The 23025-nt window shown below is 40.6% G+C and overlaps 1 protein-coding gene across 5 annotated transcripts in view; it reads left to right on the top strand.

The window, feature by feature from the left end:
• Positions 1–14070: 14070 nt before the first annotated feature.
• Positions 14071–23025, top strand: part of SLC36A1 (solute carrier family 36 member 1) — a 61965-nt gene continuing 53010 nt past the window's right edge. For 4 of the 5 annotated variants that reach the window (XM_003404611.4, XM_064278472.1, XM_023550801.2 and 1 more), the window contains exon 1: positions 14071–14204. The gene's annotated coding sequence lies outside the window, so the exon portion shown is untranslated. Of the gene's footprint in view, positions 14300–23025 lie in introns of all 5 variants that reach the window. The other variant, XM_023550795.2, reaches the window with a different exon arrangement.

Consider the following 23025-nt stretch of genomic DNA (forward strand, 5'->3'; position numbering starts at 1 on the left):
TTCTTGGCTTCCATGTGGGAGAACAAAGTTCAATTCCTGGTCAGTGCACCTCATGTGTAGCTGCCACCCAACTGTCACCGAACAGGTTTCAGCAAATCTTCCAAACTAAGGTAGACTAGGAAGAAAGGCCTGGTGATCTACTTCTGCAAATCAACCAATGGAAATCCTGTGGATCACAATGGTCCCATTCCATCAAGGGGATGGTGCAATGCTGGGCATCGTTTCGTTCTGTTGTGCATGGGGTTGCCATGAGTCAGGGGCCGAATCCATAGCGGTTAACAATAACACAAGACGACCTCCAGGAAATTTACAGCAAGTGGTCTCCAGGAGCCTCTGAAGGCACTGTATTCTGACTGAGAACGGGGAAATTTTCCCAGCCAGGGGGTGGTCAGGGTATCGCCCTCTCCTGGGCTAAGGAGGTAGGCAGGGACTTGTCATATTGTTCAGGCAGAAGCATCCTCAGGAGGTGGGGAAGACTGTCTGAAAAGTTAACATCCGGCATCCATTTCCTTACCTTGCTTTTCGCTAATGAAAGGAAGAAAGAGTGGTAGCTCTTTAAGCAACTCTTTGGGATTTAGTGAGCTATTTGATCCACCAGCATTACTGAAGGCTTGGAAACCATAACATGCATTTATCAAATGCGTTGGAGCTTTGTGACTCATAACTGTGATAACCAGAAATGACTCCAGACATTGACAAATGGCCCATTGAAGGGGAAATTGCACTCAGTTGAGCACTGCTCCAGAATCTACACTGGTAAGCACTAAACTCACTAAGAACTACTGGGTTCTTATGTGTAGTTTCATACCACCAGGTGCTAACTGAAAGGTTGGAGGTTTGAGTTCACCCACAGGTGCCACAGAAGAAAAGCCTGGCAATCTACTTCCAAAAAAGCAGCTACTGAAAACCCTATGGATCACAGGCCTACATAACTACATTCAGTGGGCATGGTCCCACAGCCAGGCGCTGGAGCTGGCTTCCAAGACATGCATGACTGTATCCTCACAGTCCTTACAGGGCTTGTAGAGCCTGCGGGAGAGAGCACACAAAAAGAGACTTGTTGGCTTCAGAATATATTCTGGGGAGAGAGCAAGACCAGCCTTTCTCTAGTACAAGGCTCAATGGAAAGATGTGTGGTAGGAACCCTGGCCAACACCCACTGATGCCCACTGTGCCACCTCCAATTCTCTGAAGGGCTCTGAGAATCATTTAGTAACTTATTAAACGAGTACTTTGTATGTGGCTACTGAGTGTTTGGAACTGTGCAAGGCACTAGAGTACATATCGGTGAATAAGATAGGCAGGGCCCTGTACTCATGGAACTAACAGCCAAGTAGATCAATGAGTCCCATGTGCTCGCTGAAAGCATGGCGACACTTAGGACCAAAGGGGACAGGACACTTGTTCAAAGTCACATGGTGAGCTCTGGGCAAAGTCAGGCCCTGATTTCAGGTCTCCCGACTCCCACCACAGTGATGTCCCCATTACACCCTGCTGGTCTTCATGCCAGTGAGGGAGATTATCATGCGTGCTACCCCTCCCTGCAGTGATCTCATCAGGAGTCAGGTGGTTCAGATTCCTATGGATGCTTCAGAATTTCAAGGAAATGATAAGGAGTGTGATTTTTTCCCCATTTAATTTAAAAATACAGCAGTAATGTATGCCTAAAGTGGTACAGAAGCATATAAAGTAAAAAAAGGAAAGTCCCTGTCCATACCCTTGTCCTGCCGCATCCCAGTCTAGTTCTCCTGCACACTTCGCTCCCCAGAAGTAACTGCTTTTGGCAGTGTGGTATGACCCAGTCCAGACCTTTCTCTATTTACAAACACGTATACATAAACAGGTAATTTTTTTTAATTTTAAAAAGAATTCTAAAAAGCACATTCAATATCATTTTTTAAAAATTGTGCCTGGAAAGTGAAAAAGGACACTTTACTTTTGTGATGCAAGTTGCAGAAAGAAAAACTGAAAAACACTCTTGGCTGGCAGAGCATGGTCAAGAAATGTTGTTCTGGTATGTGTATACAGACAGATAGCAGGAGACTGGGCAAAACATGCTGGTGGAGGAAAAAAGCAGAGAAGGTTTTGTTCACTAGGAAGTTTGGCTCCTCTCACCTGAGGCAGATGTGCAAGGCCCACTTCACTAGGACACCCATGCAGCGTGTGGCCACCAGGCCTGTTGCCACCAGGCAGAGGGGACCCAGCTGGAGATGGGGGCATGGGCAGGAGGAAGAGAGTAGGTACGTAAGGATGAAAAACACAGGGCAAATTGGATTTGTAACTGACCCCTGTGTGGCTGGTGAGATGGAATAATAAGCTCTGTGCCTGGTGCCCAGTACTGGGTTTCCATCCTGGCATTGTCTCTGCTTTGCTGTGGGACCTGGGACAAGACTCTTCCCCTCTCTGAACCCCATTTCCCCTTTGTGTAAAGTGGGCTAACAACCTTAAGGGTCTCTTTTACTTCTTTCTTAAGGTTTTATGCTTCATGTTCTGGGAGTAGAACTGTCAATTTTCTAGCATAGAGTAATTATTTAGAGTGATCTTTTTAAGGATGTTTTGTAAGTGTTACAGTTTTATTTAATTTACCTAACTCTTTACTAGTAGCCCCATTTTACAGATGGTACAACTGAGGCTCAGGGGATTTGACCAATGCCACAGAGCTGGTCAGTGATGGTATTAGGATTCAAAGGAAGATAGTCTGACTCCTCCGGCCTCCCTCTCAACCCCTCTGCACAAAGATCCTCTATTGTAGCCCCTTAGAGGAGACTAACAACAAAAGTCCATTATATTAGACAGGAAATGGATCTGAACATGGAGACTCTCTCAGTGTCCTCTAATATCACAGAGAACAATGACAGAGCTCAGAGGGCAGAGCAAACATCAGAGGCAGGGAGACTGTGGAAGCTTCAGTGATGTTGACAGAGTAAGAGAGGCAGAGGACAGGCTTTAGGGGCAAAACTGATCTCCAGAGATCCATAAAAACCCATTGCTGTCGAGTCAATTCTGACTCATAGCAACCCTATAAGACAGAGTAGGACTGCCCCATAGGGTTTCCAAGGAAGGCCTGTGGATTCAAGCTGCCAATCTTTTGGTTAGCAGCTGAGCTCTTAACCACTGTGCCATCAGGGCTCCTGAACTCCAGAGATAGGAAGCCATTTAAAGGAAGACATCATGGGCTTCCAAATCAAAAGGGAAGCTCAAGGGTTATTACTCCACAGGCTTATCCAGAAAAAATTTTAACCTTTTCTTCTTTTCTGAGTCATAGATCCCTTTATCATGAAATAAATTACCTTCTCAGAAGAAGAGCACGTATGTAATCATTAGACTTTGCCTATAATATCATGAGGTTTATGGAATTCCTAAGACTCATGTTTGGTCCCCCAGCCTAGGGAGATTTAAAACACATAATTGTGATAATAATAATATTGGAAAACATTCATTAGTAGAGAACTCTAAAGTTCACAGAGCAGTTTCACATACATTATTTAATCTTTCTAATAAGTTGTTGTTGTTAGCTGCTGCTGAGTCGGCCCCTGATTCAAGGAAACCTCATGTATTACAGCATAGCATTGTTCCATAGGGATCCCTTGGCTGTAACTTTTAAGGAGGCAGTTCATCAGGCCTTTCTTCCACACAGCCACTGAGTGGGTTTGAACTGTCAACTCATTAGTAGATGATGGCAAACCATTCACACCACCAGGGCTCATTTTCCAACAAGTATAAGTACCAAACCCAAACCCGTTGCCATTGAGTTGATTCAGATTCATAGCATCCCTATAGCACATAATAGGGCAGCCCCACAGAGTTTCCAAGGAGCATCTGGTAGATTTGAACTGCCAACCTTTTGTTTAGCACTTAATCACTATGCCACTAGGGTTTAAGTACAAGTAGGCACTGCATAAAAGGAGCCCAGGTGGCACAATGGTTAAGTGTTCAGCTGCTAACCAAAAGGTCTATAGGTGGGACACATGAGGAAACGCTCTCGATCATTAACCATTAGAGAAATGCAAACCAAAATTACAATGAGATACCATCTTGCCCCAGCATTACTGGCAGTAATCAAAAAAACAGAAAAAATAAAAAATGTTGGAGAGGTTGCAGAGAGATTGGAACTCTTATGCACTGCTGGTGGGAATGTAAAATGCTACAACTAGTTTAGAAAATGATATGGTACTTCCTTAAAAAGCTAGAAATAGAAATACCATATGATTCAGCAATCCCACTCCTAGGAATATATCTGAGAGACATAAGAGCTGTCACGCGAATAGACATATGCACACCCATGTTCATTGCAGCATTATTCACATAGCAAAAAGATGAAAACAACCTAATAGCCCATCAACAGATGAATGGGTAAACAAACTATAGTACATACACACAATGGAAAGCTATGAAGTGATAAAGAACAATAATGAATCTGCAAAACATCTTACAACATGGATGACTTTGGGGGGCATTATTCTGAGTGAAATAAGTCAATCACAAAAGGACAAATACTGTATGAGACCACTGTCATAAAAAGTCATAAAAAGCCTTACACACAGAAAGAAACAATCTTTGATGGTTATTAGGAGAGGAAGGATAGAGAGGGGTGGGGATGGAAAAACACTAACTAGATAATAGATAAGTGGTAACTTTGGTGAAGGATAAGGCAGTACACAATACTGGGGAAGTGAGCACAACTTAACAAAGGCGAGGCCATGGGAGCTTCATAGACACATCCAAACTCCCTGAGAGACCGAATTACTGGGCTGAAGGCTGGGGATCATGGTCTCGAGAGACATCTAGCTCAACTGGCATAACATAGTTTATGAAGAAAATGTTCTACATCCTACTTCGGTGAGTAGCATCTGGGGCATTAAAAACTTGTTGAGTGGCCATCTAAGATACTCCACTGTTCCCACCAAGTCTGGAACAAGGGAGAACGAGGAAAACCAAAGACACAAGGGAAAGATTAGTCTTAAGGACTAATGGACCACAACTACCACAGCCTCTACCAGATTGAGTCCAGCACAACTAGGTAGTGCCTGGCTACTACGACTGACTGCTCTGACAATGATCACAATAGAAAGTCCTGGACAGAGCTGGAGAAAAATGTAGAACAAAATTTTCTAACTCACTAAAAAAGATCAAACTTACTGGTCCGACAGAGATTGAAGAAACCCTGAGAATATGGCCCCCTGACACCCTTTTAACTCAGTACTGAAGTCACTCCTGAGGTTCACCCTTCAGCCAAACATTAGACAGGCCCCTAAAAAAAAAAACAAGACTAAATGGGCACACCAGCCCGGTGGCAAGAACAAGAAGGCAGGAGGGGACAGGAACCCAGGCAATGGTGAACCCAAGGTCAAGAAGTGGAGAGTGTTGACATGTCGTGGAGTTGGCAGCCAAAGTCACAAAACAATATGTGTATTAATTGTTTAATAAGAAACTGATTTGCAATGTAAACCTTCCTCTAAAGCACAATAAAAAAAGAAAAAGAAAAATACAATTATTGACATTTGTTGTGGATTGAATTGTGTCCCTCCAAAGTATCTGTCAACTTGGATAGGCCATGATTCCCGGTATTAAGTGATTGTCCACTATTTTGTTATCTGATGTGGTTTTCCTACGTGTTGTAAATCCTACCACTATGATGTTAATAAAGTGGTATTAGCAGAGGTTATGCTAATGAGGCAGGACTCAATCTACAAGATTAGTTTGTGTTTTAAGCCAATCTCTTTTGAGATATAAAAGAGAGAAGTGAGCAGAGAGACAGGGGACCTCATACCACCAAGAAAGCAACTGCAGGAGCAAAGTGCATTCTTTGGACCCAGGGTTCCTGCCCAGAGAAGCTCCTAGACCAGAGGAAGATTGAAAACAATGACCTTCCTCCAGAGCCAACAGAGAGAGAAAGCCTTTCTCTGGATCTGGTGCCCTGAATTTGGACTTCTAGCCTCCTAGACTGTGAGAGAATAAAATTATGTTTGATGAAGCCATCCACTTGTGGTATTTCTGTTATAGCGGCACTAGATAACTAAGATGTTATTAACATAGCATGTGTCACAAGTCAATCTTTTGAGATGTAAAAAAGCTGATTATGCAAGCAACACAAAAGCAGAGATGGGGAAAGATAGATGCCATGCCACATGAAAATCACCAAGGAGCCAAGGAACAGAAGACGAAAAGAGACAAAGACCTTTCCCCAGCGCCAACAGAGAGAGAAAGCCTTCCCCTAGAGCCAGAGCCCTCAATTTGGACTTCCAGCCCCCTAAACTGTCAGAAAATGAACTTCTGTTTGTTAAAGCCACCCACTTATAGTGCTTCTATCATAGCAGCACTAGATAACTAAGACAACATTATAAACCCAATGAATGAGTTTAATAGAGATTAGACACTATGAAGGGAGAATTCGTGAACAAGACACTAGATTTGGAAAGGTATTCAGAATGTAGCACATAGAGACCAAGGGACAGAAACTCTAAAAGAAAAGTTAAGAGAAATGGAGAATAAAGTGAAAAGACCTAAATGCATCAAATCAGAGTCCTAGAAGGAAAGGATAGAGAGAACGCATCAGAATAAACACTTGTTGAGATAATGGCTGAAAATTTTCCAGAAATGATGAATGAAAGACTCAAGCAACACAGTCAAAAATTCCAGTGAATACCAAGCAGGATAAATAAATAAAAATAAATCCACATCTGGACACCTTATAGTGAAATTGCAGAATAAAATCAGACCTTTAAAGGCCTCATAATCACCCAGAGCCGGGGGAAATCAAAAGATAATTTTCGAAAGACTTGCACAGTTAGGCTGTCAGCTGATTTCTTAAGAGCATCCGTGGAAGCCACAAGATAGTGCGATGATAATCTCAGTGCGCTGAGAGAAGATAAAATATCCTTTAAGAAAGTGAAAATAAAGACATTTTCAAACAAACAAGCATGGAGAGAACCTTACCAAGGAAACTTTCAAATACATGTTCAGAAAGAAGAGTGGTGATTTGAGACAGAAGTCCAAAGATGTGAAAAGAAATGTAGAACCCAGAAAGGGGTAAATAAGCAGGTAAATCTAGGCTGATAATAAAGTTTTATGGACTCTAAGAAAAAGAGAAGTAAAATATGTGACACCAACAGCATATAAGTTGAGATGTAGGGAAGAGAGATGTTATTAAGTATTTATATTTTCTGGAAGGAAGGTAAAGATATTATTAACTTTGCATTAATACATTAAGAATTCAAGCACACATGTTAAAATTACTTGAGTAACAGCTAGAGAACAGATATAAAGTGTTTAACATCCAGATTTGTTGTTGTTAGGTGCTGTTGAGTTTGTTCTGACTAAAAGAAACCCTTTGTACAGCAAAATGATCTTGTGCCGTCCTCACAGTTGTTGTTTTGCTTAAGCCCATTGTTGCAACCTCTGTGTCAATTCACCTTGTTGAGGGTTTTCCTCTTTTTTGTTGACCCTCCACTTTACCAAGCGTGATGTCCTTCTCCACAGACTGATACCTCCTGATAACATGTCCAAAGTATCTGAGACATAGTTTTGCCATTCCTGCTTCTAAGGAGCCTTCTGGTTGGACTCCTTCCAAGACAGATTTGTTCATTCTTTTGGCAGTCCACGGTGTATTCAATACTCTTTGCCAGCACCAAATTCAAAGGTATCAATTCTTCTTTGGTCTTCCGTATTCATTGTCCAGCTTTTGCACCCATATTAGGCGATTGAAAACACCATGGCTTTGGTCCAGCACACCTTAGTCTTCAAGGTGACATCTTTACTTTTTAACACTTTAAAGAAGTCTTTTGCAGTAGATTTGCCCAGTGAGATGTGTCTTTTGGTTTTTTGGCTGCTGCTTCTGTGGGTGTTGAGTATGGATCCAAGTAAAATGAAATCCTTGACAATTTCAATCTTTTCTCCATTTATCATGCTGTTACTCACTGGTCAGTTGTGACGATTTTTGTTTTTTTTATGTTGAGGTGTAATCCACACTGAAGTCTGGGGTCTTTGATCTTTATCAGTAAGTGCTTCAAGACCTCTTCGCTTTCAGCAAGCAAGGTTGTGTCATCTGCATATCGCAGGTTGCTAATGAGCCTTCCTCCAATCCTGATGCCCCATTCTTCTTCATATAGTCCCGCTTCTCAGGTTATTTGCTCAGCGTACAGATTGAATAAGTATGGTGAAAGGATACAACCCAGATGCACACCTTTCTTGACTTTAAACTATGCAGTATCCCCTTGTTTTGTTTGAACGACTGCCTCTTGGTCTATGTACAGGTTCCTCTTGAGCACAATTAAGTGTTCTGAAATTTCCACTCTTCACTATGTTATCCATAATTTGTTATGATTCACACAGTTGAATGTCTTTGCATGGTCAATAAAACAGAGTTAAACATCTTTCTGCTTTCAACAATGATCCATCTGACATCAACAATGATATCCGTGGCTCCATGTCCTCTTCTGAATCTGGCTTGAATTTCTGGCAGTCCCCTGTCAATATACTGCTGCAGCCCCTTTTGAAGAATCTTCAGCAAAATTTTACTTTTGTGTGATATTAATGATATTGTTCAATAATTTCTGCATTTGGTTGCATCACTTTTCTTGGGAATAGGCATAAATATGGATCTCTTCCAGTCAGTTGGCCAGGTAGCAGTTTTCCAAATTTCTTGGCATAGGCGAACGAGCACTTTCAGCGCTGCATCCGTGTGTTGAAACATCTCAGTTGGTATTCTGTCAATTCCTGGAGCCTTGTTTTTAGCCAATGCCTCTTCCTTTTAGCTTCAACCTCTTCCTTCAGTACCCTCAGCTCCTGATCATATGTTACCTCCTGAAATGGCTGAGCATCAACCAATTATTTTTGGTACAGTGACTCTGTTATTGCTTTCATCTTCTGATACTTGGTGAGTCATTTAATATTTTCCCCACAGAATCCTTCAATATCACAACTTAAGGTTTGAATTTTTTCTTCAGTTCTTTCAGCTTGAGAAATGCCAAGTGTGTCCTTCTCTTTTGGTGTTCTATCTCCAGGTCTTCGTACATGTCGTTATAATACTTTGTCTTCTCAAGCTGCTTTGAAATCCTCTGTTCAGCTCTTTTACTTTATCATTTTTTCCTTTTGCTTTAGCTACTCTACGTTCAAGAGGAAGTTTCAGAGCCTCTTCTGACATCCTTTTTGCTCTATTTTTTTTTTGTTTCTTGTCTTTTTAACTACCTCTTGTTTTCTTCATGAATGATGTCCTTGATGTCATTCCACAATTCCTCTAACCTTCAGTCATTAGAGTTTAAGGCATCAAATCTATTCCTGAGACGGTCTCTAAATTCAGGTAGGGTATATTCAAGGCCGTACTTCGGCTCTCATAGATTTCTTGTAATTTTCTTCAATTTCAACTTGAACTTGCATAATAGCAATTGATGGTCTGTTCCACAGTCAGCCCGTGGCCTTGTTCTGACTGATGATATTGAGCTTTTCCATCGTCTCTTCCCACAGATGTAGTCAATTGGATTCCTGTGTATTCCATCTGGTGAGGTCCACGTGTATAGTCATCATTTATGTTGGTGAAAAAAGGTCGTTGGTCTTGCAAAATTGTATCATGCAATCTCTGGCATCATTTCTATCACCAAGGCCATATTTTCCAACTTTTGTTCCTTCTTTGTTTCCAACTTTCAAATTTCAATCATCAGAATTGTCAATGCATCTTGATTGTACGTTTAATCAATTTCAGAGTGCAGAAATGGGGAAAAAATCTTCCATAAGGGGTTGGTGCCTAAATTGGAATCATAGACATATTAACTGGTTTGCCTTGTAGGCATGTGGATATTATCCTATTCACTGACAGCGCTGTACTTCAGGATAGATCTTGAATTGTTCTTTTTAACAAAGAATGCAACACCATTCCTCTTCAAGTTGCCTTTCCCAGCGTTGCATTCTATATGATTGTACGATTCAAAATGGCCAATACCAGTCCATTTTAGCTCACTAAAGCCTAGGATATCGATCTTTACGTGTTCCATTTCATTTTTGTTGATTTCCAATTTTCCTAGATTCATACTTTGTGCATTCCATGTTCCTGTTATTAATGGATATTTGCAGCTGTTTCTTCTCATTTTGTGTTGTACCACATGAGCAAATATAAGCCCTGAAAGCTTGACTCCATCCATGTCATTAAGGTTGACTCTACTTTGAGGAGGCAGCTCTTCCGCAGTCATACCCTGAGTGCCTTCCAACCTGAGGGACTCATTTTCCGGCACTATATCAGACAATGTCTGCTGCTATCCATAAGGTTTTCACTGGCTAATTTTTCCAGAAGTAGACCACCAGGTCCTTCTTCCTAGTCTGTCTTAGTCTGGAAGCTCAGCTGAAACCTGTCTGCCATGGGTGACCCTGCTGGTATTTGAAATACTTGTGGCATAGCTTCCGGCATCACAGCAGCACACAAGCCACCACAGTACAATGAACTGACAGTGTAGGGCCATAAAGATTACAGCCCAGAAAACGCCTAAGGGGCAGTATTACCCCGTTTCATGGGGCTGCTGCGAGTCAGAATAGACTCAATGGCACCCAACAACAACATAAATTTATAAACATAGATTCATATAGTATGTAGTCTTTTGTGTCTGACTTCTTCCATTTAGTGTAAAGTTTTTGAAGTTCAGCCACCTTTTTGCATGTGTCAATAGTTCCTTCCTGCTATATGAATATGCCACAATTTGTTTATCCATTCACGTATTGGTAAACATTTGGATTGTTTTTAGTTTTTGTTTATGATAAATAAAGCTGCCTGCTGTAAAAATTTGTGTGGACCATATCCAGGACTAGGGAGAGGCAAACCATGTGCCTATGGTACAAAATTTAAGGAAGCATTCACTCTCAGGCAAGGGACATTTGCATGAACCTGAAAGTGAATGCCTCCTTAAATTTTGCACCATAGACACATTGCTTGCCTCAACCTAGTCTAGGCCTGGGTGTAGAGAGCTGTTTTGATTTTTCTTCAGTAAATACCTAGAAGTGGAATTGTTAAATCATAGGATAGATGGATATTCAAATTCATTAAAAAAATAAATAAATAAGCCAAACAGTTTTCCAAAGTGGTTGAACTATTGTACACTCCTAGTAATGGGTAAGCATTCCAGTTGCTCCACATCCTCACCAACATGTTTATTGCCAGCCTTCCTTCTCTGTTGCCACAGACAGATTGCTTCCTGCAAATATGGCTCATCTATGTGATTCTCTGTCACTCTGACCTTCTCGGCTTCTCTGTTCCAAGCCAGATTCTGGAGAGCGTCTGTTGCCAGTCCTGCTGAACCATTTCTGTGCCAGTTGTTGCAAACAAAAGGGATATAGCTTTGCAGCTCTGAGTGATACTTTAAATTGAGCATAAATCAGTATTCTTTTCTCTTTCTGTAATGAAATGAACCAGTGGAGGCTATTTTTTTTCTTACAAATTAAGTTTTTAAAGATACATAAAGTAATATATGTTTATTATTAAAATATTTAAATAGTATAGACAGTGCAGAGTAAAATAAGCAAAACTAGTTCTGGTATTCATGATCCTAAATTTTAATGCCACAAATCTATATTTTTCTATAAATGCATAGTAGTGGGTTTGGAGAAAAATATCCACATGCTGGCAACTAACTGAAAACCTTTGGTGAGCGGAGTTTGGGGAAAGAGGAATTTTCACTGTTTATAAACTTTTATAGGGTTAAGTGGTTATGTGCTCAGCTGCTAACTGAAAGGTTGGCAGCTTGAACCCACCAGCTGCTCTTCAAGAAAAATATGGCAGTCTAATTTCATAAAAGATATTTGCAGCCTTGAACACATTACGGTGCAGCTCTGCTCTGCCCTATAGGGTCGCTATGAGTCGGAATCAACTTGATGGCCACAGGTATAACCTTTTATATTGTCTGAACTTTTACAATAAGAATGTATGAATCTATTACATACTTTTTAACTGAATACTGTTAGATGAAATACAAGTTGAGCTGTGTGGCCGATAAAATGGCATCTGCAGTCAACTGAACAATGCTCCTAAGACTTGTCTTTATAGAAACTTAAGCCAAGCTTTCATGTATATCAGGTTACCCTAGCTGATCAGTGAGATTCTGACAGTGCTTCCACCCTCCTTGACCAATGAAATCCTAACAGCACTTCAATTGTAAATCGTATAAGTTAATCAGAAATTAGCTGCTTTTGATTCCGAGTTTTGTCAGTAAAAAGCCAGTCACGGCTGATACGCGGTGGATTACCTTTCCACTTTCAATTTGATGCTACTTTGCCTGAATAAATCTCATCCAAGAGATTAATTTTATTATGGACTCAGTTTCTTTTGGCAATACTTTAACATCTTTATTGAGGTATAATTTGCGTACAATAAACTGCACATATTTAAAGTGTACAATTTGATAAGTTTCAATATATATATTCATTATGAAAACATCACCTTAATCAAGATCACAAAACCAAAAAAAAAACCAAACCCATTTCTGGGGAGTTGATTCCAAATTATGACGACCCTATAGGACAGTGTTTGGATCCACAATCAACACTCATGGAAGCAGCAGTCAAAAAACGCATTGCATTGGGCAAATCTGCTGCAAAAGACCTCTTTCAACTTTAAAGTATTGAAAAGCAAAGATGTCACCTTGAAGACTAAGGTGCACCTGATCCAACCCATGGTATTTTCAATTGTGTCATATGCATGTGAAAGCTGGACAACGAATAAGGGAGACTGAAGAAGAATTAACACCTTTGAATTGTGGTATTGGCGAAGAATATTGAATATACCATGGACTGCCAAAAGAATGAACAAATCTGTCTTGGAAGAAGTACAACAAGAATGCTCCTTAGAAGCAAGAATGGCAAGACTGCATCTTATATACTTTGGACATGTTGTCAGGAGGTATCAGGCCCTGGAGAAGCACATATGCTTCGTAAACCACAGGGTCAGAGGAAAAGAGGAAGACCTGCAACAAGATGGATTGACACGATGGCTGCAACAATGGGCTCAAGCGTAACAACCGTTGTAAGGATGGCGCAGGACCAGGCAGCGTTCCGTTCTATGGTTCACAGGGTCGCTATGAGTTGGCGGAACCCACTTGACAGTACCTAACAGCGTAGGACAGGAGAGAAGTTCCCCAGAGGGTTTCGAAGGCTGTAAATTTTTACAGAAGCAGACTGCCACATCTTTCTTCCTTGGAATGGCTGATGGGTTCAAACCACGGACCTATCGATTAGCCACTGTACCAGGAGGGCTCCTTCCAATCAAGATAGGAAACATATTTGTCACTCCAAAAATTTCCCGATGTTCCTTTACAGTCTCCCTTCTTGCTCCTTCCCCCCCTCACCCAAATTCCCAGGCAACTCCTGACCTGTTTTCTATCACGGTAGATTATTTTGTGTTTCTGCAATATTACATAAATGGAATTTTTTTCCGGCTTCTTTCACTCAGTATAATTATTTTAAGATATATTCATATATAGGTATTTTGAAATTTATCTTGTAACGTTTGTCAATTCTTTTTCTTCTCCTTTTTTTTTTTTTTTTTTGGTTGAGTAGTTAAATGTTTAAAGGAAAAAAAATGTCCAGAGCAGGAGAAAAGAGAAGCCTGGATAGATAATACATCCACCGCAACCATACTGAAGTGTTGCCATTCATTTGAAAATGTCACATAAAAATTTAAATATATTACAGAGATAAATGTTTACCTATCCCACAGTCCCACATGCAGTACCATCTTCAGATAAGTTTATGTATCCTGCTAGAAATACGACTAGATGATTTTTAAAAAGATGTTTATTACAAAAGCAGTATATGCTCATTGAGAAAGGTTAAGGAAAATACAGCAACTATGAAAATTAACAATCTTTCTCAAGCCCACAACTCAGGGGAGAGGGCTCTCCGACTCTGGGCTTACTGGCCACGCGCCACCATCAAGGGCCCCTCAGTTCCCACTCCCAGGTCCCAGCTCCCAGGAATACGTTCTTTCCTGCAGTGGCAGATGGAAGTCGCCAGATGGTGCTGCGGAGCAGCGCTCCAGACACAGCGAGAAAAGGGGAGGAGCGACCGCACGTGACCTCGGGCTCTGCTCGGGCAACTCGATCACGTGACGGGGCCCGGAAGCGACTGCCAGGGTAGCCAAGGGGGATGGCTAAGGCTTGACTCTGAAGCCGGGGGTGGTGGGCTGCGCTGACGCCGGATCCGGAGTCTGAGCCGGGGCCGGAGCCTGAGCGGTGAGTCCACGTTTTGACAAGCTTGGGCTGGCGGCGGGTCACTGCTTCCGGCAGGACCTCCCTCACGTTCCTCCGGGGCGCAGCGGATGCTCCAGGTCAGGACTGGACCCGCCTGGGCTGTGGGTCTGAGGTTTTTCGGCTCCGGGGGTCGCAGATGCGGTGCGGTGCGGGGCCGCGCTCCCGAGAAGGGCTGAACCCGAGTATTCTTCATCCCTCGAGCTATCTCCCTTGACCTTGTGGGGTTGGGATCTTCCGGTCCTGTTTGACAGGTGGCGAAGCTGAGGTCCAGAGACGACAAAGGTCATTCAAACGACTAGCTTGGGGTTCTTCCGCGCTTCCTAAAGGGGCCCAGTTGTCTCAGGCAAGTCTCCGGCCCCTGCGGGAACCCTGTTCCGTGACTGTCTAATTAGTAATGGGTCTTTGGGTCGTGAAAACCCTATGGAGTGCAGTTCTTCTCTGAAACACATGGGGTCGCCATGAGTTAGAACCGACCAGATGACGGGTGGTGGTGGCGGCGGCGGCGGTGGTAGTGGGTCATAGAATGCCAGAATTGCAAGGGCCCAGGGAAATTATCTGGTGCAACCCAATTCCTAGGACAGTCGGGGTAACGGAAGCCCAGGAAGAAGGGTCTTGCCTAAGGTCACCCGGTTGAGTTAGTCGCAGACTTGGTGATTAGAATCCAAGTCTCCGTACGCTTCGGCAGCTGTTTGGTTTTCACCACCCTGCCTCCTGCAGAAAACCTGACAGATGTGGAAAGGCACCCTTTTGCTGTCTCTTCTCCCTTAGCCCTTTCCCTTTTTAGCTCTCTGCATTCTCCGTGCCCCATCCAATTGGCTTTGGGTGTAGTTCCCTGTTTCAGTGTCCATGATTTTTCTGCACACGCATCATCCTGTAGGTTTTAGTTTCTGTCCTGCAGTTTTTTGCAAGTCTTATCAAAATATGAAATATGAATCCAAGTATGCTCCTAGGAGGATAGGTGGATCCCAGCTGAGGTTGAGAAGAGCATTTATTTGGCAATAGTTCTGCCATTAACTTGAAGAATGTAAAGGCCTTCGCCTTATTTTTTTCTGTAGCTCATCAGTTTTGGGGAATAGCAGTTATATGGATGGATGTTTTGCAGTTAACTGAGGTTTGGTGAAATAAGATAGCAGAATAGTGTAATGACACGAGCTGAGATTGGGGCATCAGGAGATTTTGTTCTGGTTCTGCCCCTTGCTTTGCAACCTCTGGTGACTCTTTTCCTCCCCAGGGCTTAGGTTTCTCAGTCTGCACAATAACGGGATTGAATCTCTAAGGGCCTTTTTAGCTCTGATGTTTTCCGTATCTAGTTCTGTTTGTTTTCTAATCAGAGAGGTCTCCCCGCCCCCCGCCACACCACCCCCCTGCCGTGTACATTAAGTATGCCTTATAGCAAGACTGGAGCCCTGGTGGTGCAGTGGTTAAAAGTTCAGCTGCTAACCAAAAGGTCAGCAGTTCAGATCCACCAGCCCCTCCTTGGAAACCCTATGGGGTGGTTCTACTCTGTCCTCAAGGGTTACTGTGAGTTGGAATTGACCTGACAACAATGGGTTTATAGCAAGACTTAATCCAGTTGTCCAAGAAGCAGTTTCTTTTTCCTTAACACATTCCTTTTGTTGTTGTAAGTTGTGATCAGTTCAGTCCCAACTCATGGCGACCCCATGTGTGCAGAGTAGAACTTGCTCCGTAGGGTTTTCAAGACTGTGAACTTTCAGAAGCAGATCACCAGGCCTATCTTTCCAGGTGCCTCTGGGTGGATTGGAGCTGCTGACCTTTGGGCTTTTGGTCAAGCACTTACCATTTGTGCCACGCAGGGATCCTCCTCTTCTCTCTTCTTATCTCAGTATTACACAGTGTCCAAACAGCTGAAAATGACTGTCTTTTATTACTTTAAACATGATCAGGGCCCTCCTTTTGACTCTTGCCTAGAGCCTGGTTTACAGCAGAGCACGTTTTAAAGATGTTCTTGAAGTCAAGCAGTAAGGGGATGCGAAAGGCTTGGTCATTTGCTCTGAGTTTGAGGCTGTTTGTCTGAGGGTGGAGGCTGCAGGAAGCAGTGGCTGCCTTGGTGACGGTATTCTCTCTCCCTTTGTTTTCCGATTCTGTGCCATTTTAAATTGCTCTTGAGCCCTTAATTTCCCTTCGTTGTAGGGAGAAAACATCAGAGTTTAGTAAAGCAAAAAGAAAGTTTTATTCGGCATATATTCAAAAAGAGCTGAGAAGCAGACAAGCATGCTGCCAGTTAGTGTCTGCCTGAGTCCAAGGAAATATTACAGAATAAGCAAGAATGGGAAGACCGGCAAGCATGCTGCCACAGCCATGTCTGTCCAAGTCCAGAGAATATTACAGTCATTAGTATGTATTAACATTACAAAGGGGCAAAACCATTGAACGCTTCACCTTTTCACAGATTGCTTGGAAATTGTGATCCTACATTTTGAATTGCCTTTCTTGACAATCCTTGGTACAGGTTTCAGTAACAACAGTCAGGAGAATCTTCATTGGTCCAACAAATTTCTGTTCACTAAATGTTAATAGAAAAAGATAAGAGTAGAAAGTCTTTTGTCTTCTGGCTTATGTGAAAAGTTCCCTAGAAGATATTTTCCAAAATTTTTCTGTCTATTGTTTTATACCTCAGGCCCCAGTTGATGTGTCCTTGTGAGCCCAGCTCCAGCTGGGTCACATTCTGTATGCTCAAGGACAGGGAATAACAACTCCAATATTATTTCCTAAATCATCCCCTCCTCTTGATCGGAGATTGGAAATAACACGTCGATGATCAATACCTGGACTTAGTCGAGCTCCTAGAAGGCAACCACGGCAGGTTCTTTAAACTCACGGTGCTGGTTTTCCACTGGATACCATCTGGTACTTCACCAGGATCTTAAGTAAGAGCAGTGTTATTAATCGCATTGCCAAAGTGAGCAGACTCCATGTACATCGACATTTTAGCCCGAGGCTGCCTTTTGCCTTTTGGGTGTGTAAGACAGTAGAGGATAAATTTTATTATGCCTAATACTATCAGGATGAGGACCAAGAATGTTACTTGCAGTAATGCAAATAAATCTGGTGTTCGTAGGGTGTTACAGTATGTAACCAAGTAGCTTGCTATCCAATTCTATGTATATCCTGTTCTTCTGTGTTATTTATTTATTTAAATGTAACAAGAGGTATTTGCTATAGCACATATTATACTTTCTTGGACCAATAAATAAAAATAAAAATCTAAGGCTTTTTTGTTATGTCACCTTGGTTTAATGAGGTCAGAGATCACTGTTGTGTTTCCATCCCACTAGCAACTTCGTCTGTTATTTGTCCCATAGTGATTGATAAACTTCTTAAAGATCTCTCCGATTCAGATACACCATAAGTAGGAATTAAAGTTACCAACCATACCCTGAGTGTTGGACCAGTGGGCTCTCTTCTGACTCTCGTTTTACAATGGGTAACAAATTAACATTACCTTTCTAATATTTACTATGGATATCTAAAGATTTAAACCTAAAGTTCCCAAATTGCACACGCATTCACCAGGAATCTAAATAAGAGATTGTCCACGTAAATGCACTGTCATTTGGAAAGGGATTACCTAAACTAGCATAGATGAATCTACCACACAAAAACATATATCCCTAGAGCACACAAAGTTTGTCTAGAGAAAACAGAAGGTACAGAAAAATGTACACGTGACAAAGTTTCTATAAAAGAGTACATGATTAGCAAGATAATACAGTATGGACTTCTCTTGTTGGAGGTCTCCAGTTAATTTCTTTAAAACATACTAAGTGTTCTCCCTGAGGGCAAGCTGCCTTTCCTTGGTTTACCTATTAACAGCCGTGGATCACTAACTCAGAAGCAGAAGTGGAATCTAAGACAAAATGGAGTCTGAGCCATGAGGTCAGTCTCTTCTGAGAACCTGATTTAAGATACATAATTTTCTGTACAGCAAGAGGGTGAGAGTTTGATTACAAACATTAGGCAGGTATTTCATACAACATTGTCTTGAAGACTGATTAAACTATTTACTGATTTACCTTAAACATAACTCTCCGTTCCATTTTTGGAGTCAGTTTCTCAAAACAGCCTGAATTCCTCAAAAAAAGCACAACACCCAGAGCAAAATGGTCTTGGTAGTTATCTGGACAATTGTTTGACTCTAAGTGGCTTCAGGAATCAGTTTTTTCCTCAAAGCTCGAGGTTCAAAAGGACACCCAAAGGCGATGGCCTGTATAGGTTGCTCCAACCTCTATGAAAGCCAGAAATTTTTGGATTCCAGGAAAATCACATACAACTCTCTCGTGGTTCCCTCCTTTGGATCGTGATCTTGTTACAGAATCTTTGATCAAAAATGCTCAATGAATGGTAATTCGGGTTTCACCTGGTTTATAAAATCCAGGCAGCATACAGCAAATCAGGAGGTAGAATAGAAACACCAACAATAGTATTAGGCCAGTTGTCTGAAACAACCAATGAAACCATGATCCTAAGGTCTTTGAACCAAGGAAACAAATCTCATGAGGTGTTTGTTTCCATATGAGCAGCATCAGTAACTGCTTTTCATGTGCCTCAGCAACAACTACACTCTGCCAAACCTAAGAGTGTGTATTAATATAAACACAGCAATTTATCTATTAAGGTACAAACTATTCCTTGAGAAAACTGATAGAAAATCTAATGCTATTCTAATTTGTAAAATCATAGCTCAAGTTTCAGACACTTCTCTGGTTACGATATTTACAACTTTGCTGAGGTTACCAACAGGAACTTCTAATTCAAGGGTTAAAATAACTAAACCCATTAGTTAGATAATTTAGGAGAAAAGAGGAAAATGGTTTCTTATATCCAGAAAGTAGGACCTTAAAGCGTTTCTTATTTCCAGAAAGAAAGACCTTAAAACGTCAGCAATATTCTCACATAAAACCCACAGTTTCATTTCGTTTATTCAGTCTTATGTAGTTAATTTCAGTTCCATGTGATTCTGGATCGATTGCAGTCTGCAAAACCGTCAGCTTCTGTGTAAGAGTTCTGGAAATCTTGACTGAGTCTAGTCACAGCCTTTTTCACAAGTTCAGTATAGTCCATCTTTTTTGTTGAGATATTCTGTTCAAATGTTTTCAGAAAGTTGACAAAATAAAAACCTGCAGATGACAAAACTTAATATGGCCATGATTAATATATAAACATAACTCTTAATAGTGAAAGACCTGATAGAAATTAATTACAAGCATAATGTAAAGGTCAAATAAAATCAGTTAAAAAAAAAAAACCTTTAGATTAAAATGTTTCTAAATATAACCATTAACCATATTTTTAAAGAACTTCAGATGTAACACGTAATAATCTTGAGACATTATACCATATAGTCAGTATATACAAAGAATATACCAAGATTATCAAGACTCTAAACACCTGAATAGTAACAAAAAAAACTTCATAGATAAATAATTTGAATTCTTCAGTCAAACTATTTGGCTTTGGTGATGCTAGATTCAAAAAAATAAAGTTTCAACCAAGTTAGCAAAGAAATAACAATAAAATTATGATGTAATATTATGCATTTGTAACTTAAAGTTCCGCAGTTCAAATCCATCAGGCGCTCCTTGGAAACTATGGGGCAGTTCTACTCTGTCCTATAGGGTTCGCTATGAGTGAGAATCGACTTGACAGCAGTGGGTGGGTTTTGTCTAATATTAGGCAAAAACACAAGAAGAAATGCTAACATACAAGTTTTAACCCAAAGAGAAAGAAACAGGCACTTCTCTTGATTTTGACAACACGGTCCATATAATTTATAACATGTTAAATAAGCCTTTTTAGCATTCTTATAAAATTTCGTGGCTTTCCATAAAGTTTCAGACTTGTCAGGGGTTTATCCTAAGTTAATGTGAAACAATACTTAAGTTAGTCAACCAAAAATCTTAAAATAAAAACCTTAGCTTTTTTCTCCTAGAGCCATGTGGCTTGGTTTCCGACTCAAGAATCTCGTTCTAATGAGAGGCCAAACCTTCGGCTTTGAGGCAGATTATACAAAGAATAGATTAACTGTTCAACTCGGTAACCAAAGAAAATTTTGTTATTTTAACAGCGAGAAACTAATTCTTTGTTTTATATGCTATTTAACGTTAAAGCTCCTAAAAATCTCATAAATTAAACCATTAAACTTCAGTCAGACAGATGAAACTTTTGACCACATCAAACAAATTTATTTTTAATAAACCTCTTAAATATTGTCTTTGTTGCATACCTTATAGTACATCCCTTTAAAATGGCAAAAATGTACTCGCTTATTAGCTAACCGAAATATACACACATATATATCTTTTCTCTTGTGGTATGAAAAGCAAAAGTATATAAACTTAAATTATGACAAATATCTATTAACTCAATTTAACATCAATAAATTACCTAAAAGGTCTTAGAAATTGTTTTAAGCCTGTATGCCATAAAACATAACTAATTGAAAAAAAGTTTCTTTAAATATTCCAAGTTTTCATTTGACTTTTACTATTTCTCATATTTTCCCAATCTAATTTTATCAACTGGCTTTGGAAATCACAAAGTCTCTGTTCAGCTGACCAATTCATTGATATGGGTATAACCTTAAGCGTCTGGCTATAGTTGGAAACATTTTTTCCAGGCCATTTCGGGTGTGTCTCATTGTGATTTCTATTTTTTGGCTTCTTAAAGTTCCCCTGCAATAGAGAGAACTTGTTCACAGTTCTTTTATGATTGGGATCCACCCAATTTCTGATAACTGTAGTAAAGCAGCAATTTCATTTTATTTTATTTTTTATCTTTTGTCTTAAAAATGTCTCCACCTAGTTGGAAAGGGTCTTTCAAAAGCTTCCCTAGAGCTATACAACCTTGGAGACTAGGGATTGGGGGCTGAGGAGGCCTGATTTTGCCCTGTCCTACTTTAACTTTTAACCTACCTTTTAAATTGAGGTAGAAGACAAGATTAGGTCACTCCAATTCATTTACGTATGTTCAGGTTGACCTAGGAATTTTGAAAAGCAAAAGATAACTAATTTCTTTCCCTTTTGCTATTCTGGAACTGCTACTTTTACTTTAAGACAAAACTATCCTTCTTCATTAAATAAAACGCATTTCATGTAATATCTAGTTTGTTACTTAGAAAAGTCTGACTTCTAATACTGACATACAGAACATAAAGATCTTGGTGTACTTTTCAAATAGACCAATTTATATCAAAGTTTCTCCAAGTAGCTACTAAAAGCCTAAATTATAAGACGGACACAAGACGCAGTTTTTCTGAACAAGGAAGGAACTGAGGTTCTAGGACAGCCTTAAAAAAAAAAACCAGCAATTCTTAGCCATAGCCTCCAACCTGATATAAGACAGAAACTTAGACACAACGCGTGCTCTCAGAATAAAAGGAGACGGAAAGATCACGTGAACTTCCTGAACAATACCACAGAAAACAAGGATATGGGGATCCTAGTTTCTAAAAGTGTATGCAGCATTTTTTGGTAAGGTCACCTCAATTCAACAGAAAAAAAACAGGTTCTAGATAAAACTTATTAACTTGCCAGAGCTTCATTTGGAGGAATATTAGACTTTTTTGACAAAATTCTTCAAGCAAATTTCCCAAAGAGGAAAAGACAACACAGATGAAAGCTCTTTTTCCCAAAATAGTCACTGAAATTTCAAATTACTTCTAATATACTCGGTTTATAGTGTTTTTAAATATGAATCCCAAACTGGTGTCTCAGTAGTAGGGGGGAAATACAGGCTCATTTATCAAAGATGTTAAGCTCTAAGGTTCAAGCTTTTAGTCTCCTTCCTTTTGATCTTAATTCATTCTGCTGGCTGGAGACCTAGTCTCTTATTTTAGGCCTTAAGTGTACTAGTTCTTCCAATTGGAAAGTACTTTATGGTAGCTACTGATGATTTTAATTTTAACATTTTGATTTTTCATTGAGAAACTATGTCATAAAAAAGGATACAGAACTACCACTGCTCCCTTGAATTTCATAACACAGGTCGGGAGCTGCCACCTCCCCCTGAGAGTTTGGCAAAACAGACCAGGAGCTGCCACCTCCCTCTGGAAATTTGGCAAAACAGAGCACTATTTTCCAGATTTTCCCTGAGTCACAAAAAGGCCCAAACTTTGTCGCTTATAGTGATCCAGAGCTCTTTGAAAGTGGAATTACCTCTTTAATATTTCAAACGCCCAAATCTGGACCTAAACTGCAGTTTACCTAAAGAGTTACTAGATACCACTCTTAACCAAATGATCAAGCACAAATCTAAGAAAGAGGCTTCTTAACCAACCGGTGTTTCAAACATGCTGAACAAAGCTTAAGAAAACACGAGAAAGAGAACAAAAAAGAATAAGCAGAGGCTCGTTTTCCAAGAGTACTCACCCTGTCAGTGTTGAAGGGACGTGGAGTGGGAACACGTGGGTCCAGAAGATAGGACCTCTTTTGCCGGCTTCTGCTCCACAGCCCAGTTCGCCTCAAGTTCGACTGGATTCATAGCTTCAGAAATCCTCGATGACTACACCATTAACTGTTATAGGGGAAAAAGCATCACAGAGGTTAGGAAAGCAAAAAGAAAGTTTTATTCAGCATATATTCAAAAAGACAAAAGTTGAGAAGTGGACAAGCATGCTGCCAGAGCTAATGTCTGCCTGAGTCCAAGGAAATATTACAGAATAATCAAGAATGGGAAGACGGACAAGCATGCTGCCACAGCCATGTCTGCCCAAATCCAGAGAATGTTAGAGTCATCAGTATATAATAACATTACAAATGGGCAACCCATTGAATGCTTCACCTTT

Source organism: Loxodonta africana, chromosome 2 (genome assembly GCF_030014295.1).
Source record: "Loxodonta africana isolate mLoxAfr1 chromosome 2, mLoxAfr1.hap2, whole genome shotgun sequence".
Lineage (NCBI taxonomy): Eukaryota > Metazoa > Chordata > Mammalia > Proboscidea > Elephantidae > Loxodonta > Loxodonta africana.